The sequence below is a fragment of the Bombina bombina genome, chromosome 5, assembly GCF_027579735.1.
Source record: "Bombina bombina isolate aBomBom1 chromosome 5, aBomBom1.pri, whole genome shotgun sequence".
In the NCBI taxonomy this organism is placed as follows: Eukaryota; Metazoa; Chordata; class Amphibia; order Anura; family Bombinatoridae; genus Bombina; species Bombina bombina.
Window position 1 is genome coordinate 580,810,181 of NC_069503.1, and position 19,456 is coordinate 580,829,636.

Genomic DNA, 19,456 nt, shown 5'->3' on the forward strand with positions numbered 1-19,456 from the left:
ACCTCCGCATAGATTTCCTAGGACCTGTACCCCTCTACCTCTGGGAAAGAAAGGATACGACCCGAAGGAAGGGAAAAAGGAGATGGGAAGTGACCTACCCAGACAAGCTGGGCAGGAGCGGGGAGGTGAGGGGTAGGTTTTACAAACAGTCTACATAGGCCAAAGTTTAGAAAAATAACACTACAAAAGTCCCATTAAAATATGTTCCTGTATATGGATCAGATGGACTATGAATGTACACAAGATACAGGTTGTGCAGTATTCAGTAGGACTGTGTAATGGGAAGATCCACTTAAACAGTCAGTAAGGTGTGTACAGATAATGGGAGCAATATGTTAAACAATGTGTAGTAGTTCAGTGTAAATAAAAGATCCACTTAGTAGGGCAGTAAGAAGTGCACAAGTGAAGTGCTCAATATTAGGGTCTGCCAGCCCAGGTCCGTAGTAACCTTAGTGCAGTAAGGATGGTGTAAACAGGATTTTGGGCCCACTTTAAACGTTAGAGCTTGACAATCAGGCAGAGGTTTAAATATGTTTGAGAGGTAGACCAGGTGGTCAAAGGACATATGATGTGACTACTATGAGTAATCAGAAAGGTCTCACCCAAATTGTAACAGTTGTCAACTTGTCCTCCTTAATATACTGGCAAAATATGGTTGCTTAATTTGCCCCACCAACAGTGAAGCAGGGCTTTGAACTCCAGGCAGGTAAGGCTAGGCAGAGGGTTCTTAAAAAATATGGTGTACTCTGTATGCAGGCTGAGTGGTTATAGAGACCTCCACAATCACAGGTAAGATGGCGGCCATTCCCGCCACTCCGGATCCCCTCTCTTCTGATCCTCAAAACAACACTCAGTCTGATCTCCGTTAGGAAAAACGGATCGCCTGATTGGCTGGAGATAGATTCAATACCTGATAAAGCAAACAAGATAAATTAAAATCATTTTCATTATCTCCTATGTGTCACATCTGTGGTGTGATCTCTTCAGTTTTATGGTCAGGTAATTTCTCTCAATTAATTACTCTGGAACATTCTGGTACCTACTTTGTTTTTAGACAAGAGCTCTCATTAGTATATTACTTTGGAAATACTTTTGATACACACATAAACACTAAAGCATACTGGCATATGCATCTGTTTATTGTTTTACAGATGCACATCCATACAGTACATACACTATAGCATACTGGCACATGCACCTGTGAGTTTGTATGTATTGTCTTACAGATCTGAGATGCATCTTACAAATACGTCATAACATACTGACAGATGCATTTAGTGCTTGCAGTTATTTTTATATAACTGTTGGAGAGCTATGGACATTACTCAATCTTTCATTCACTTACTCAATAATCTAATAAATGTTATATTTTTAAGTAAGAGTAGCCCTTGGTGTAAAATGTACCCTTTCTATTAGTGTCTAATAAACACTGTCTATGCTTAATCAACTCTCATACTGGCTACTGGCAAATGCACCCTAAAGAGAATTTAGGTTTTGAACATAACTATATTATGTTAATGGATAGAAACATGATTTCAGCTTAAATGAACATTAAAGTGCAAAAACTAAATGTTCTGTCTATTACGTTAGAGCATTCTATTATTGCACTGTTACTTGCATATAACTATGTATTCAATCCCTGCAAAGAGATTAAACACATAGTTAGTCAGCTCTTGGTCAGCAATGCACTACTGGGAATTGGCTGTAAACATCTGGTGAGCCAATTACAAGAAGCATATGTTTGTTGCCACCAATCATCAGCTAGCTACCAGTAGTGCTTTGCTGCTGTTGAAAATATGTACCAATGTTTTTCAACAAAGCATCCCAAGAAAACGAAGCAGATTTGACTAAATAAGTACATTTAAAAGTGTCTTAAAATGACATACTCTATCTGAATCAAGAAAGTTTAATTCATGTCCCTTTAACATAGAAGTACTTCAGCTGCCTTTGAATCCAGCCCAATGACTTGACCTATTGCCCTAAAACCCTCTTATTGGGCAAATATTTATTAAACCCCTCTCCAGCTTCAACAGTGTTATTCTAAGCAGCTGATTCAATAGTACAGCTCACTTATCTCCCCATTGATTAGTGAATCAGCTTCCTAGAATAACATAGGAGCTGATAAAGCTTTTACTAAATTGCGCTCACTCAGGCGACTTCCTTGTTCAGCCCTTTACCCTGCTCTCAGGCTTGTCAATCAGTCCAGGCTTTCTAACTGAACACATGGGTGAGCCAATCACAATCAATATATATATTATGCAGCCACCAATCAACAGCTAGAACCTAGGTTCTCTGCTGCTCCTGAGCTTGCCTAGATAAACATTTCAGCAAAGCATAACAAGAAAAGGAAGTACATTAATAATAGAAGTATATTGGGAAGTTGTTTAAAATTGTATTCTCTATCTGAACCATGAAAGAAAATGTTTGGGTTTCATGTCCCTTTAAGTCTTCCACCTCTGAGTTGGTGGTGAGATTAGGGGGAGCAAACCTGCTCCTCAACGCTCTAAAGCTGCCACCGCATCTTAAAGTGAATGTAAAGTTTGAGGAATAAGTGCCTGGTTTTTAATAATCCTATTAAAAACAGGGGCACTTTCATTCATCAAACTTTAAATTACACTGCTTTTGTTAAAATACTTACTGTCATGAGATGCAGGACATATGCAGGACACAGCAATGATGGTACAACTCTATTTTATTGCAAAGCATAACAATACACATCTAGTCAGGTTGATTGTACTAAACTAACTGCGACACAGACACCGGACCTAAGCCCCGCCCACAAACTAGTGACATCACATCCTGCTCTCATCACATCTTCCCCTTTTTCAAAGGCAAAGCATACATTTGCATATAATAAATAACAAGGTACACCAACAGGGTATACAACAACATTTTTGTTTTTGAACATTATAAAAACAGATAGATTAGAAAACATGAACAAATAAATTACATCCTGACTTGGACATCGGGGTAGACTACCCTAGTCCACAGTGACCATGGGATTATTCTGCCCATACTTCCGGTCACTGTTCTAGCTAAAGTCAGTCCCTGTATCGGGCCGGAAGTTTCACCACTCTTCCGCTTGATGTAACTTTGCATGAACTGTCCTCTGATACAGAAGATGGTGAACAAGAGTCTGCTGGAGGCAAAGATATATCCCCGCTGTGATCTTGCTGAGGGGAAGGCACCTCTCTTAGAACAGGGGATCCCACTGGCGGTGGCACTGAGGTATCTGGTTCCAGACTCTCAGGTACAGGCTGAAGATGTCTTCGTTTACGGCGTGTAACCGTCCCTCCCTCTGTAAGGACTGTGTAAGACCTTGGTTCTGGAGAGCGGCCCACTACCGTAGCAGGCGTCTTCCATTTCTTCTCATCATCCAGTTTAATTCTGACACTTTGGCCCGCTTTCAGTTCCTGTAAAGGCCTGACAGAATGTCTCCTGTCGTAGAAGAAACGATAACCCTTTTTGGCCTCTTCATCCCTCCTAAGGACTTCGTCCCGAGGAACAGGGCCAGGCGGCTTGAAGACACCCACTGAGGGTAAAGTGGTGCGAATCTGGCGTCCTAGCATCAGCTGTGCCGGGCTAAACCCGGTGGCTTAAATGGGCGTCGCCCTGTATGACAAGAGGGCTAGGTACGGCTCAGATTGCTTTAGAATGAATTTTGTTGTTTGAACTGCCCTTTCAGCCATTCCGTTGGCCTGCGGATAATGTGGACTTGACGTGGAATGTACAAAGTCATATTCCCTGCTGAAAGCACTGAACTCTGTAGAAGCGAACTGCATACCATTATCACTCACCAGCTCCATTGGAATGCCCCAGCGGGCGAACAAGCTCTTCAGGCGAATGATAGCGGCCTGACTTGTGATATCATTCAGGGGTGCGATTTCCAAATACCTGGAATAGTAGTCGATCACAACAAGAAACTTTTTCCCGTGCAGTTCACACAAATCAGCGGCTATTTTCTGCCATGGCCCCGCAGGCAGCGGAGTAGACATCAAGGGCTCCCTTTTTTGAGTAGGCCGGCGTTCCCGGCAAAAGGCACATTTAGACACGTGCTTTGCAATGTCGGAGCTGATCCCAGGCCACCACACGGCTGTAGCTGCCCTTTCTCTGCACTTTGTAATGCCTAAGTGGCCATCGTGAATCCTGTTTAACATCTCCTTTCTCATACTGACAGGAATTACAATGCGGTCTTGGAACAGCACCAACCCCTCCAGCTCCGTGAGCTGCGACCTCTCTGGCTGGTAAGCATTTAAAGACATCCAGGCTGCCCGGCTCTCGGGCCAGCCTTCTTTTATGTACCTTATAACTTCTTGCAGATCTGTGTCCAAATATGTCTCTTTCTTTATCTCTTCCAGTTTCCTTGAAGAAATGGACTTAGAGGCCAGAACTGAATAAACATACACTTTCACATCCGATTCCGTGGAGGATTCTTCAGCAGCAGCCAGCGGGAGCCTGGATAGTGTATCTGCCACAACCATTTGTTTCCCCGGCACATGCACTGCCTGAACATTGAACCTGAGCAGTCTCATTAAAAGTCTCTGGCATCTCAAAGGTGTTTTGTCAATGTCATAAGAATTGATTAGAGGGCCTAGCGGTTTGTGGTCAGTTTCCAGACTAAATTTCTCCAAACCCACTAGATAACGCTGAAAGCGCTCACAGGCCCAAACTGCAGCCAGGCACTCTTTCTCAATTTGGGCGTATTTTGACTCCGCAGCGGTCAGTGTGTGGGAACAGTAGGCGATAGGCTGTAGTTTGTTGTCATTCAGCTGCAGGAGTGCAGCCCCCAACCCATAACTGCTTGTATCGGCACTAACCACAGTCTTTTTTGAAGGGTCGTAGAACCCCAGCACTGGGGCAGACCCCAGCAGGGACTTGGCATGCAGAAAAGCTTTTTCTTGTGAAGGTCCCCAGACCCAGGCAACGTCTTTCTTAAGCAACTCTGTGACAGGGTGTAAAACTGTTGATAAATCTGGAAGAAACTTGCCCACGTAGTTTACAAGGCCCAATATCTGTCTCAGCTCATGCACATCCGAAGGGCTTTTCATCTGTTCAATAGCACAAATTTTCTCGGGGTCTGGCTTGATGCCATCCCCGTTGATGATATGCCCAAAGTAGCACAATTCAGTTTTCCTAAAATGACATTTTTCTTTATTTAGCTTCAGCCCAGACTCTTTGATAGCCTGTAGCACACAACTTAAACGCTGATCATGCTCCTCCACTGTAGACCCATACACTAGAATGTCATCCATGACGACCGCTGTGCCCACGTGGTCACTCAGGAGAGAACTCATTTCCCTTTGAAAGATTTCAGGAGCGGAGGATATCCCAAAGGAGTCTGCAGAAGCAGAACCGACCTACCGGTGTGATAAAGGTAGTCAGTTTGCGGCACTTTGGATCCAGGGGGATCTGCCAAAAGCCGATAGAAGCGTCTAATGTGGAAAAAAAACTTCGCCCCAGCCAACTTTGGAGCTATATCTTCTAATGTCGGCAGCACAAATCGCTCTCTCTTTACTGCTTCATTCAACCTTTTCAGGTCCACACAGATGGGCACCTTTCCGTTTTTCTTTGCAACTGGAACAATGGGGGCACACCAATCAGTCGCTTCAACAACCTCTTCAATAACCCCAATAGACTTCATGCGCAAAAGCTCTTTCTCCACTTGAGGCATGAGCGGGAACGGGATTCTACGACGGGTAGAAATACTGTATGGGACTGCGTCACTTTTAAGTGCTATACGGACAGGTTTGCAGTTCAGTAGGCCCAACTCGCCAAACATATCTTCGGAAATCTCATTCACTCTGGCCACGAGGCCCAAGTCACAGGCTGCTTTTCTGCTCAATAAACTGTTAACACACTGACCTCGGATCACATGCACCCACATGGTAAACTTCCTTTGCTTGTACTCACAGCTGGCAAGAAATTTCCCCACACAATCAATGCGGCCACCAGGACTATGGACATTTGTAGTAACCTTCGCCAGCTGGGGCTGTCGAGGCAGTTTCATAAATTCAGCAAAAGACATTACAGTGATATCTGCTCCTGTGTCAATCTTAAAATCAACTTTGGCTCCCATTACAGTAAAAGTAACTTTCCAATCTTCCTCCGAGCTTGTCCGTTCCACAACAGACCCCACAAAAGACACTTCCTGACCCTCCTGGTCACTGTCCACCTGCATCTCCTTAATGTATTCAGTTTTACACACCACTTCAAAATGGCCTATTCTTTTGCATTTTCTGCACCTTCTATCTCTGGCCGGGCATATAGCACTCTTATCATGAGCCCGGTAGCACCGTGTGCATCGCCCATGTTGCGCCCATCCACTTCTAGGCCTTTCCAGTACTTTAGATCTACCGCTCACACTGTGCCTTTCACTAGCAGTTTTCCTAGACTGTTGCACTTCATCCACAATACTCTCAGACCTCAGATCAGCACTTTGCTTTTCCACCAGTTCACTCTGGCGGGCCATCCTAATAGCCCCATCTAACGTTAAATCAGGCTCTAACTGCAGCTTCAGGGAGACTTCAGCATCTGCAATTCTAATAACTATTCTGTCTCTGATTTGCTCTTCTTTAGCAACACCAAACTCACAGAATTCAGCTAATTCATACAGGCTGCGCACAAATGACTCCACAGATCCTGAAGCGCTGAAACCGCTGATGCCATGTGGGCCAAGCTGCAGGCTGAGAGAAGTCAAAAGGCTCAGGTGGGGTAAATTTTGACATTGCAATCGATCAGGAACAGAAGCGCAGTCCAGAACTTCTGACACCATGTCATGAGATGCAGGACATTTGCAGGACACAGCAATGATGGTACAACTCTATTTTATTGCAGAGCATAACAATACACATCTAGTCAGGTTGATTGTACTAAACTAACTGCGACACAGACACCGGACCTAAGCCCCGCCCACAAACTAGTGACATCACATCCTGCTCTCATCACACTTACCTTTTCTTTATGCAAGCTTCTCCAGCCCGTCGCAAGCCTCTTCTTACGTCAGGAATGACAATTCCGGCATACTCCAATCACGGCTTTCCCCCCAGGGGAATCATTGCCTAAAGCAACACCGTGATTGGTGGAAGGCCGGAATCATCATTTCTGACATCAGCAGAGGCTTGTGACGGGTTGAGGAAGCAATGGAGCGACTTGCAGAAAGAAAAGGTAAGTATTTTAACAAAAGCAGTGTAATTTAAATTCTGATAAATGAAAGTGCCCATGTTTTTAATAGGATTATTATAAACCGGGCACTCATTCCTCAAAATTTACATTCACTTTAAGCCCAGCACTGTGTCAAGACTGGCTATATGTAGCACAACACCAGAAAATGCACCATAATTATACAAACAGGAATATAGACTTCCTAGAGAGATGCAAGGTAGACCCAATGCTCAATAAGATAATTGTATAAAACATGTGAAGAATATATATATATATATATATATATATATATATATATATATATATATATATATATATAAAATAGTATAACATTTTGGAAACCTATGTCTGATATTAACCAACTAAACAAATACATTAAAAGTTACAGCACAGGACCCCTGTATTATTTCTGGTCACTGAAACAGAGGTTGTGTGACTGGCTGTCTCTAGTGCTTCTTCGGCTTGACCTGCATATATATTATGTAAAGAATACTAGAAAGTCACAAATGTTCTTCTCAGTTAAAGGGACATTAAACCCAATTTTTTTCTTTCATGATTTAGATAGAGCATGCCATTTTAAACAACTTTTTAATTTACTTCTATTGTCTAATTTGCTTCATTCTCTTGATATACTTTGCCGAAAAGCATATCTAGATATGCTCAGTAACTGCTGATTGGTTGCTGCACATAGATGCCTCGTCTGATTGGCTCACCCATGTGCATTGCTATTTCTTTAACAAAGGATATCTAAAGAATGAAGCAAATTAGATAATAGAAGTATATTGGAATGTTGTTTAAAATTGTATTCTCTATCTGAATCATGAAAGAATTTTTTGGGGTTTAGTGTCCCTTTAAGCTTTTAACTCATCATAGGAAATGTATACAGATAACAGAAATTTATTTTTATCTTCTTATTTTATACCATATGCACAATGTACATTAGTGAGCACTTCTAAGAATTGTTAGATAGCTTGTTATCTGCCATAACTACCATTAAGTCTTGGCTTTAAATAATAACATAACATCCTACAAACTACACATTTTGGTCCTGACGGTCCTGACCTGATGGCTGATGCACACATTATTTATAGGCAGTGTCTTGCTATCTGCACTTCCCACAAGACAAGACAGAGATAATTCATGTTTTAATAAAATTTGTAAATTAAATATTTGAAGAGCAAAAGAGTGGTAACAATGAATGCCATAGAACTGCCCTATACAACTAAAATAAATCATCCCCTATAAATCCAAAATGCACCCATGCCAAGCAATCTATTATGCCAGAAACCTAAAATTTCACATCATGCTCATTCATTTTACAATTAACATGTTTAAATATCCAAACACTTTATTGCAATAATTAAACCCCATAATCATATTTAAACTGTATACTAGTTTTTATAGCTTATTAGTGAGAATTAACTAAAAGGAACAGTAAAGACACAATTACATTTTCATAATTTTAAACAAATTTCCACTTTACTTCTAGTACCAAATTTGCTTTGTCCTCTTTGTTAAAGAGTAAACCTAGGTAGGCTGATAGGCAGTTGTTTTTAGTATTTAATGTCAGACAGCAGTGTTTTACAACATTGTTTGTAGAAATTTTATACATTGTTTTTTAATCACTGCTGCCATAACTTATAAAACACAGATGCATGCTCTTGGGCCCCTCCTAACAGCAACCTATATTTACTTTTCAACAAAGGATATCAAACAAGTGAACACACCAAATTTGGTAGCAAGTAAATTGTAAATGTGTTTAAAAAAAATTGATATTTTATTTAAACCATGGAAGTTTCATTTTGACTTTACCTTTTAATTGATTTTTTTAAACTTTATTTACAAATGGTGTTTATTGGGCTATAATTAGAGTATGCCCTATCATTTTATAATTGAAAAAAAGGCCATGTGAACTGCCACACTCAAAACAGACCAACATCGATTTTCAATAGGTCAAGGGTGTATTTTTTAAATTATTCTTCTGTGAAAATCCTGAAAAAAAAGTGCTGGAAAAGTGTTTTCCCGCCCACCCACCACCCTGCTATCCCTCCCACGCCACCAACGATCGGCACCATCACTGGCAGATGCAGAGAGGGCCACACAGTGGCTCTCTCTGCATTGGTTGCATAAAAAAGGGTATTGCATGATTCCTTAATATCGAGGCATCACTGCAATACCCTGAGAGCGTCTGGAAGCGATCACGATCGCTTCCAGCACTTGAAACCCTTGAAGACGTGCCAGGTACGTCCTTGGTCGTTAAGGGGTTAAAATGTTTCTAATGATTAACTTTTGTTTGTTTGAAAATAACATTACAAATGGAAAAACTCTGACATTTACACTTTTGTTATTTGTATCATTACATTTAAAAAACCCTGCAATTTCATACGTGTATGAAGACTTCTTATATCCTTTGCAGAAAGTACACTAACCAATCAGTGCGGAGAGCAAAAAAGCTATTTTGGTTGCAAATGGCAGATTGTGATTAACCCCAGAGTTAGTTATACACTACCCTATTAGATGAACAAAGGTACGTTTTTTATTTGTTAAATTCACATATCCATATGGCTTATAAAAAATCTGACAATAATTAAAAAATATTGATTCAGTGTACTTCCTATTGCCAAGATTTTGTATTAACTCCCAGGCAAAACTAATGTGTAGAAAAAAATCAAAAGTTATAAGCATCTGAAAATCAGTATTTAATGCTTATGTTCAGCCGTCCTACTTACACACCCACATAATAAAACTGATTTTATTTCAACTTCAGTCACAAATGGCATTGATGCGACACACAGATGCTTAGCAACTCAGAAGGTTATAAAGAAATGCCAGCAATAGCACTGAATGTCAAAAGAGACATTTCTAGCCTTTTTACAGCTAGCTTTATCTGAGGACTAGATTACAAGTGGAGCGCCGCTCATGTGTTTCGTGTGACTTCGGGTTTTTGCGAGTATTACAAGTTGAAAGTGAAAAGTTTTTGCTCACAAGCTAACCCGACATGCGCAAAAAAAGCCAAACTTTGAATATCCCCTATAGGCTTCAATGGAGTATGAAAAGTGGAGAAAAAAAACCTTACTCGCACGCAAACCCAATCACATTTTCCCTAGTGCAATAACCACTAGAAGAATCCCATAGAAGATTATGTTTTATTTATTAATAAATACATATTTCTATAGATATGATTTTTTTTGGTACAATAGATATCTACATACAGTATATATATAATATATATATATATATATATATATATATATATATATATATATATATATATATATGATTATGGGCTTGATTTATCAAACCCTTCTCCTCCCTTTTACTGCACTTACGCACAAGAGAACCTGCAGTCATGATTTATCAAGCAGCGATCATCAGACCTCTGCTTCCCTATCCTGTTCTCCACCTCTTAGGCGAAAAATTTCAAAGATCGACTGCTCCTGCCCGTGAGTGATTGGCTGCGCGCGGCAAGGGGTAAGGTTTGCGTGCAATGTTAAATTCCAGCAGCAGATTGCTGCCCGCTGGAGGAGAGTTTGGGCAGACAGGGGTTAATTTGTACACCCCTGTCCACCAAGGATTGATAAATTGAGTTCTATATATAGGTATAGTAGATATATACAGATATATTTTGGAATATCTATTTAAAAATACTTAGAACATATTAGAACATTGAAATGTGAAATATTTACAGTACATACACAGTTAAACACTTTATTAAATATGAATATTGCATAAATACGATTTTTCATGTTTTTATCTACTTAACTGCAAAGGGCTCCCTTGCACTTATATATGTCTATATATGTGTACTTATGTATGTATGTGTTTGTATGTGTATATATGTCTGTAAATACATATATACACATAAATACATATGTACACACATATGAAAATATATATACATATATATAGATATACACATAGACATATTAAAGCATGTATAAGTATGTATCTCTATGTTACAGCCCTTTTTTATGTGTTTTGCAACTTTTTTTCTCTCGTAACAATTGCACTCAAGCGAACGCAACTCTTAGCATGCCACTTGTAACCTAGCACTTTGTTTTTATTCCCATTCTTTTCCAAAGTCTACTTTATCAGATCTTAAATGTGATTTTGTTCAAATTTTCTGAAAATGTCAAACTAATTGTCTGACCTGATTTTTCTAGTTTATTGTCTCTCTTAGACTATTGTGACATATTGTGTAATGCTACCTGCATAAATAAATAAAATATGCAGAGGAAAAAATCATTATTGGCTCTAGGGCTATTTTCTGGGTTATCTATCCTACGCAGTATTTGCATTTAGCAATTAGATTATTTGTACAATGTTTACAGTTAGATACACTTGTTTTCAATGTATATTTTGCAGACATTTTTCTTGTGATCTCTGGGGTGCTGTGCCAGAACTGTCCTTCATTAACATACGCTGCTTTGTTAACATTCTATAAAGGTGAAACGTCAACAGATGAAGAGAAATCAAATGGAGAATGCATCATTTTATTGAATACTAGGCGATAAGCTTGCCCAGAGGGCAGTCTATGTTGAAAAAATACAAACCCCCAAGCAAAATTTACAAAAAATAAAAAAAAAAAATGACAGAAAAAAAAAATGACAGAAAAAAATAAACAAAGCTAGCCAAAATAAAAAATGTAAACCTAAACTAATACCCCTATAAAAATAAAAATTCCCCCCCAAAATAAAACACCCCCTAATCTAATACTAAACTACCAATAGCCCTTAAAGGGACAGTCAAGTCCCAAAAAACTTTCATTTTTCAAATAGGGAATGTAATTTTAAACAACTTTCCAATTTACTTTTATCACCAATTTTGCTTTGTTCTCTTGGTATTCTTAGTTGAAAGCTAAACCTAGGAGGTTCATATGCTAATTTATTAGACCTTGAAGGCCGCCTCTAATCTAAATGCATTTTGATAGTTTTTCACCACTAGAGGGTTCACGTGTTTCATATAGATAACATTGAGCTCATGCACGTGAATTTACCATGGAGACAGCTCTGTTTGGCTAAAATGCAAGTCTGTCAAAAGAACTGAAATAAGGGGGCAGTCTGCTGAGGCTTAGATACAAGATAATTACAGAGGTAAAACGTGTATAATTATAACTGTGTTGGTTATGAAAAACTGGGGAATTGGTAATTAAAGGATTATCTTTCTTTTAAAACAACAAAAATTCTGGTGTTGACTGTCCCTTTGAAATGGCCTTTTGTAGGGCATTGCCCTAAGTTAAACAGCTCTTTTACCTCTAAAAAATACTAAGTCCCCCCTAACAGTAAACCCCCCCAAAATAAAAAACCTAACACTAAAAAAAATTAAACTACCCATTGCCCCTAAAGGGGCATTTGCATGGGCATTGCCCTTAAAAGGGCATTAAGCTCTTTTACTGCCCTTAAAAGGGCAATCAGCTCTTTTTCTAGCCCCAAAAAACCTTAATCTAAAATGAAAACACCCCGAAAATTAAAATAAAAAAGCCTAAACCTAAGCCCCAAATAGGTACTCACTGTTCCTGAAGTCTGGCAGAGAAGGTCTTCTTCCAGACGGATCCATCATCTTCGATCTTCATTCAGAGTGAAGGTGGCGTGGAGCGGATGTACGGAGCTGTGTTCCCGATGCCTGGATCCTCAGTGGCGGTCCTCATAGGCGGCGGTACTCTGTGGTGGAGGTCCGCGGCTGTGGCAGCTGCATTGCTCGGCGGCATGGAGGTTCCTCTTCATCCGATGTCCATCGTAAACTGAAGATTACAAAAGCAACAGTTCCAGCGCACCCGGTAGCAGTGAGACACAACACAGAAAGTGAATGCAAGGTAGATACCTGTTTATTTAGATCATGTTAGGATTACTTCATACGCCATAAATTTCAAAAAGGCTAAATCTCCAACATGTTAACAGCAAAAGACAGGCAGCAGGACAGGGAATAAGAAAGGTCAGACGCGTTTCCTTATGTTACTACATAATCATCCTCAGTGACCATGCCTATTACCCATAATACCATGCTTTATATACAAATCTGCTGATCAATCACAGCAATTAAAGGCTAATTAATATAAAGCCAATCCCAAGAAAAAGTAGGATAATGTGTGCAGGGCATGCTACTGAGGTTACAATGTCTAAACTGTGCATATATAATACAAATAAATAATAAATTCAAAAAGTGAAAAATGAACAAATTAATGCGGCACTATAATAAAAAACAACATAGTTAATATGAGTACAAACTCATTAAAGACATATTTGCCTGTCAAAATAAAATAAAATGACAGGTACATATATATGTAAATTTAAATACACTACTTATTATTTATGTTAATATAGTACCACAATAGAATAAATCTGAAATTTAAACTAATGCACAAAAAACAAAAAGCAGAAGAAGTGAATAAATATAAAAATAAAAATATTGAAACTCTATTGATCTACAAAAAGTTTAACGTCCTAATCAAAATTTAAACCTGCTGGCACCCTAGTGCCCAACTGAAAGATCCAATATACCTCTCTTTTACTGAGTGCAATGCCTCTGTTACCACCTCTTGGGTGTCTGGGAATCAGTTGGATCGCTTGGAATGTCAGCAGTGAGCTATCGGAATTGTGATGCTTTTTGAAATGCAGGGAGATGGGAGTAGTGGACTCTGGATCATCAATTGAGCGTAGATGCTCAAGAAAGCGATCTTTTAGCGCACGTGTCGTTTGTCCTACATACTGTCTGAAACACCCCCTGCAGGTCAAAAGATATATAACATAGCAAGAATTGCATGTCATATATTCACGAATGTCAAACATCTTTTGGTTATTAGTAGATGTAAAACTAGTGCCAAAAGACGCATAGGCACAAGACTTACATCTACTGCTTCCACATTTGAAAAAAACAGGTTTAATAGAGAGCCAGTTTCTTTGTGGTTGTTGTCGTGACAACATAGAGGGAGACAGTATGTTCCCAAGGGTCTGTGCCCTACGAGACACAAAACAAACACCCTCTTTGACAATATCAACCAAGCTGTCATCAGTGGTCAGAATAGGAAGTGCCTTCCTAATTATATCACAAATTTTCCCATACTCCATGCTATAGGAAGTGATAAATTTCAATTGTTTAAATTTATCAGTATCCTTTGATCTACCTGACACGATAAGGTCTTTTCTGTCTAATAGATCAACCTCAAGCTTAGTTTGTTTGTTTTTACAACAAACTAAGCTTGAGGTTGATCTATTAGACAGAAAAGACCTTTTCGTGTCAGGTAGATCAAAGGATACTGATAAATTTAAACAATTGAAATTTATCACTTCCTATAGCATGGAGTATGGGAAAATTTGTGATATAATTAGGAAGGCACTTCCTATTCTGACCACTGATGACAGCTTGTTTGATATTGTCAAAGAGGGTGTTTGTTTTGTGTCTCGTAGGGCACAGACCCTTGGGAATATACTGTCTCCCTCTATGTTGTCACGACAACAACCACAAAGAAACTGGCTCTCTATTAAACCTGTTTTTTTCAAATGTGGAAGCAGTAGATGTAAGTCTTGTGCCTATGCGTCTTTTGGCACTAGTTTTACATCTACTAATAACCAAAAGATGTTTGACATTCGTGAATATATGACATGCAATTCTTGCTATGTTATATATCTTTTGACCTGCAGGGGGTGTTTCAGACAGTATGTAGGACAAACGACACGTGCGCTAAAAGATCGCTTTCTTGAGCATCTACGCTCAATTGATGATCCAGAGTCCACTACTCCCATCTCCCTGCATTTCAAAAAGCATCACAATTCCGATAGCTCACTGCTGACATTCCAAGCGATCCAACTGATTCCCAGACACCCAAGAGGTGGTAACAGAGGCATTGCACTCAGTAAAAGAGAGGTATATTGGATCTTTCAGTTGGGCACTAGGGTGCCAGCAGGTTTAAATTTTGATTGGGACGTTAAACTTTTTGTAGATCAATAGAGTTTCAATATTTTTATTTTTATATTTATTTTTATTCACTTCTGCTTTTTGTTTTTTGTGCATTAGTTTAAATTTCAGATTTATTCTATTGTGGTACTATATTAACATAAATAATAAGTAGTGTATTTAAATTTACACATATATGTACCTGTCATTTTATTTTATTTTGACAGGCAAATATGTCTTTAATGAGTTTGTACTCATATTAACTATGTTGTTTTTTATTATAGTGCCGCATTAATTTGTTCATTTTTCACTTTTTGAATGTATTATTTATTTGTATTATATATGCACAGTTTAGACATTGTAACCTCAGTAGCATGCCCTGCCCACATTATCCTACTTTTTCTTGGGATTGGCTTTATATTAATTAGCCTTTAATTGCTGTGATTGATCAGCAGATTTGTATATAAAGCATGGTATTGTGGGTAATAGGCATGGTCACTGAGGATGATTATGTAGTAACATAAGGAAACGCGTCTGACCTTTCTTATTCCCTGTCCTGCTGCCTGTCTTTTGCTGTTAACGTGTTGGAGATTTAGCCTTTTTGAAATTTATGGCGTATGAAGTAATCCTAACATGATCTAAATAAACAGGTATCTACCTTGCATTCACTTTCTGTGTTGTGTCTCACTGCTACTGGGTGCGCTGGAACTGTTGCTTTTGTTACTGTCAGTGAGCGTGGATGGAGCGCTCTGTTTTCCCTTGCACCGGAGCAGCTGAGTGAATGTGTACACGTCACTACGGACGTCAAGTAAGAGGGTGTGTATACTACGTGAAGAGCGTCACGTGATCGGACACACACGCTGTTAGTGTTTGAGCGCTTCCCTAAGCTGCAAGTAAACTGAAGATTGAATGCAAGGTACCGCAATCAATTTGGGGTACCTTGCATTCTTATTGGTTTTGAAATCAGCCAATAGGATTAGAGCTCCTGAAATCCTATTGGCTGTTCAAATCAGCCAATAGGATTTCAGTAGCTCTCAACCTATTGACTAATTTAAAAAAATTCAGCCAATAGGAATGCAAGGTACCCCAATAAATATGGGGTACCTTGCATTCAATCTTCAGTGTGTGGCGGATGATCACATGAAGAGGAGCCTCCACACCACCGAGGATCGCCACATCTAGGAACACCACTCCACACCTCCGCGCCGCCTTCGCTGTGGTTGATGATAGAAGATGATGGACCACCTGGAAGAAGACCTTCTCCGCTGGACTTCAGGAACCGTGATTACCTATTTGGGGCTTTAGTGTTTTTAGTGGCTTTTTTTTATTTTTTTAGATTAGGGTTTTTTGGGCAATTGAAAAAGAGCTGAATGCCCTTTTAAGGGCAATGCCCATACAAATACCCCTTTAGGATTAATGGGTATTTTAGGTTTTTTAGTGTTAGGTTTTTTTTATTTTGGGGGGTTTGGTGGGTGGGGGGTTTTACTGTTAGAGGGGGGCTTAGTATTTTTTAAGGAAAAGAGCTGTTTAACTTAGGGCAATGCCCTACAAAAGGCCCTTTTAAGGGCTATTGGTAGTTTATTCTTAGATTGGGGATGTTTTTATTTTGGGGGGCTTTTGTATTTTCATAGGGATTAGGTTTATTTTTTTTATTTTGGATAATGTGGTTTATTATTTTCTGTAATGTTAGCCTTTTTTATTTTGTGTAATTTTAGATTAATTTAATGTAATCTCAGTTTTTTTTTTTTTTTAAAGTACTGTTAGTATTTTTTTGTTTTTTTCTTAATACTTCGTACGGGCGGTTATTTATTTTTTTTATACTTATTGCGGGCGGTTATTTTTTTTTGTTAATACTTATTGCGTGCGGTTAGGTTTTTATTTTGTTGATACTTATTGCGGGCGGTTAGTTTTTTTGTTAATACTTATTGCGGGCGGTTCATTTTTTTTTTGTTAATACTTATTGCGGGCAGTTCGTTTTTTTTTTTAACACTTATTGCCGGCGGTTAGGTTTTAATTTTGTAATGCTCAGTTTGCCTTCGCTGCATCCCGGTTGATTCCGAAAATGGCAGGGTGGTGAAAGAATCCACCTGAAAGAATCCACCCTGCCATTTTCGGAATCCACCGGGATGCAACATCTTTTTGGCTGCCTCACACAGCCAACATTCCTATGAGGATGCGTGCGCAACTGGCGACACTGACGGAAGCATTACAAACGCGATTATAGTATAGATAATGTGTTTACAGTACTTTTAGTATGTTTAATATGACGTGAACAATTTTGAAACCTATAGAGCCCAGGCTGTTACTTGTGAATAAGGCCCAGCTTTGTAAGGCACATGTGATACTTTGATCCCTCCAAATTTTGTCTGCATTTTTCTTTATAGACAATTCATAAAGCTACTTGTAGATGCTACCTAGCAGGGAAAACTGTATACTACATATAAAACTATATAACATGTATAAAACCAAAAGCTTTTTTTATACCCTCATCAATACCGCTCACTTAAGGCAAATTATAACCAAAATAAAAAATTACTTCCTCATTTAACCCCTTAACAACTGCAACATACCCTGTATGTTGCTGGTCGTTAAGTGATTGTCTGGGTATAATAGCAAGCAGCAAGACCATGCAATTAGACCCTCCCTATCTCTTGAACGTCACCCCCATAGAAAGACCAGTGATGTACAGGGTTAAAGTAGAACAAACATTTACAGGTTTAGAAAAAGGAGGCACTGATGTAGATGGCATTAGTAAAAAAAAAAAAAAAAAAAAAAAGCATAAAAATGTACTTTTCTGAGTTAAATCTCTGTCAAACTAATGGGCTTTCTCTGGGCCTGATATTAGAAATCACACAAAAACTTTGGGATTTTTTTTAGAACTTGTTTTGTAATGTAGTTGTCTCTGTTTCACATAAAGAACACGTAGGGGCCTATTTATTAATGTGCGAGTAGACATGATCCGATATAGCGGATCATGTTTGCCGCACATCTTGTGAACTACTGGTGCAATGCCACTCCCTGCAGATTTGCGGCCGCCAGCAGGGGGTGTCAATCAACCCCGATCGTATTGGATCGGGTTGATTTTCGGCGATGTCTGTCCGCCACCTCAGAGCAGGCGGACAGGTTATGGAGCTGCGGTCTTTAGACTGCTGCTTCATAACTTGTGTTTCTGGCGAGCCTGAAGACTCACCAGAAACATGGGGCATCAAGCTCCATACGGAGCGTGATAATTATGCCCCTATATAGCAACATAAAAATTTCTAATGATAAAATTTGTGTTTCTAATTTTTTTTAAAGACCTCACCAAAACTTCTTAGATCATCTCACCTGAGCGGCAAGGTTTTGAATATCAGACCCTCTGTGAGAAGATTAGACAAGTGCAGTATCATTTAGTAAGCAACAGATAATGTATATGTCACATTTAGCATATAGCATTGTGAAATATAAGTCTATAATTTATTTTATAATGGTGGTGAAACCACGATCCATAACTCCTGGGAATTTTACTCCTGGCTACTAGAAGGAGGCAAAGCTCCCTAAATTCTCAGATCCCTTAAAACCCCTCCCACCTTAGTCTTTTCTTTGTGTTCGCAGGAGGAAGGTGAAGAAGGAAGGTGCTCCAGATGTTTGTGAGAAGGGTTCTCAGACCGATTTGAGGCCCAGAGATACAGTCTGGACAGAGGAATGTTATTGGAGTATGGGTAGTGGTACAAGAACACCCTATGGGAGTTATTTGCAGGCCTGCCATAGGTGTTTTAGGGACTGGTCCTTAGCCTCCTCTTGTTGTTTTAATGTTATACTCCATATATATAGCTCCTCTGCTGTCACATGTACAGCACTGGATTGGCTAACTACTGAAAGCTGTTTTTTACTGCTTATGCTAAGTATGCTCCAGTAATATGGGTGCCTTTCAGGTAAGTGTGGGGGTTATTGTTGGCACCTGTTTAGCATATAGGCTATTAGTAGGTACTTACTTATGGGTATATCATTGCCTGGAGACTATTATGTCAGGCATTTTAGGCATGAGTATATAAGTATTTTATATTCACCTAATGTAGGCCTTGAGGTTCTCCAAGTTTTAAAATGTTTCAAGCATCGGTTTAATCATTTTCTTTATGCATTGGTTTGAGACAAGCGTAATTTTTCTCATGCCTCAATGTGATTAATGCATTACCATTGGAAATGGGAAGATTTGTTACAAAGTCCATAGCTAAATGGGTCCAGGGCTGCTTGGGAATAGGTAGGGGATACAACAAGCCAGAGGGCAAGTCATTGGAACTTTGTTCTGCGTTCAAGTTGTCCAGACTCAGACCTAGTCTTGGGTGTCTCTGGTTAATTCTGGCCACCAGGTAGTATAAGCTATCATGCACCCACAATCTCTCATTGTAAAGCAGGAGAGACAAAA